This window comes from Cyprinodon variegatus, unplaced genomic scaffold (assembly GCF_000732505.1).
Source record: "Cyprinodon variegatus isolate N-32 unplaced genomic scaffold, C_variegatus-1.0 Scaffold682, whole genome shotgun sequence".
NCBI classification, from domain to species: Eukaryota; Metazoa; Chordata; class Actinopteri; order Cyprinodontiformes; family Cyprinodontidae; genus Cyprinodon; species Cyprinodon variegatus.
In genome coordinates, this window is record NW_015151135.1 from 65,830 (window position 1) to 67,101 (window position 1,272).

A 1,272-nucleotide genomic window follows, 5' to 3' on the forward strand; every position below is an offset into this window, starting at 1 on the left:
AAAAGTAAAATGAAAAATGTCAGAAAAATGTCAGCACACTTAATGTTTTACATATTACGATAAAACAGACTGCAAAAAAGGCTGCAACTATTTTTGATTGGCTTTTTATTTTTATCATTAAACGGGTCACAAAATTTTCTGTCAAAGAGAATACATTTAGGTTGAACTGTAGAAATATGAATGAAAGAAAGTGAAGTGTTTTTGGTTCGAACGTTCATGAGATTACACCTGAAACTGTTGCACACAATTTTATTTTTTGCTAAATCTGTTGATGGTTGAGGTTGCTTTTCTGAAGAAAAAAAAAACCTCGCTAGAAGTTAACTTCCTGTTTCTTTGAAGCCTAAAAAAAAACCTGTAAGTCTGTGGTAACCCTGGCTGATGCTGCAGCCGACCAGCCTGAACTGAATGACCATTTTTCTGAGCTTAAAACACACATCAAACACACACAGTCATCGCAGGAGCCAAAGGCCTCCACACAGAATCACCTTTTGGGTTTGTCCATCTGTTTGACTTAAAAATCAAAGTGCTGCCGGGTTTTGAAACATACGGTGTGTATATATTTATACACGTACATTAAGATAAACTCTAGCTCAAACCTAAGCACTATCATGATCGCAGTCCGCTGCTGTGGACAGACAGTGCTGTAAGGGGAGCCGACGAGGTGGCAGCAGATTCACGCTCAGCCAACCATCAGCTCACCTCTCATGGGTTCAGATCTCTGCACCAGCGGCCTGGCTCTAAAATTTCTGCTGCTTCTTAAGTTAGGAAACAGTGTGTAAAAAAACAGTTATGCAACAAATATATTAAAACCAAAGTCATGTATGTATTTTTATTAGGATATAATATGCCAATACAATGATGAGTTTCTTTGTTTTTATTCAACCCATTAACTCTAAAAGTCCTAAATAAAATCCAATACAAAGTTGCAGCCTTTGGTAACTCTGGAGGAGCTGCAGACACCTACGACTCAGGAGCTAGAATCTGTTGACAAAGACAGCTGTCGGTTGGAGCGTTCACAATTGTTGCCAAGAGCTTTTAAGAGTGGGGAGCCTCAGTTGGGCAGTGGTGGCGTGCAGGGGCGGATTTACCATTAGGCAAATCTAGGTGGTTGCCTAGGGCCCCCAAGTTCCTGGGGGCCCCATAAAACTACTTTTACATGTATGGTTAATACAGCTTTTACTTATTTGTGCACATTAATTATGTTTTTGATAAAAATCCTTTCGTTAAAATGCCATCAGAACGCTTATAATATTGTCTCAGGCCCCTCCCCCT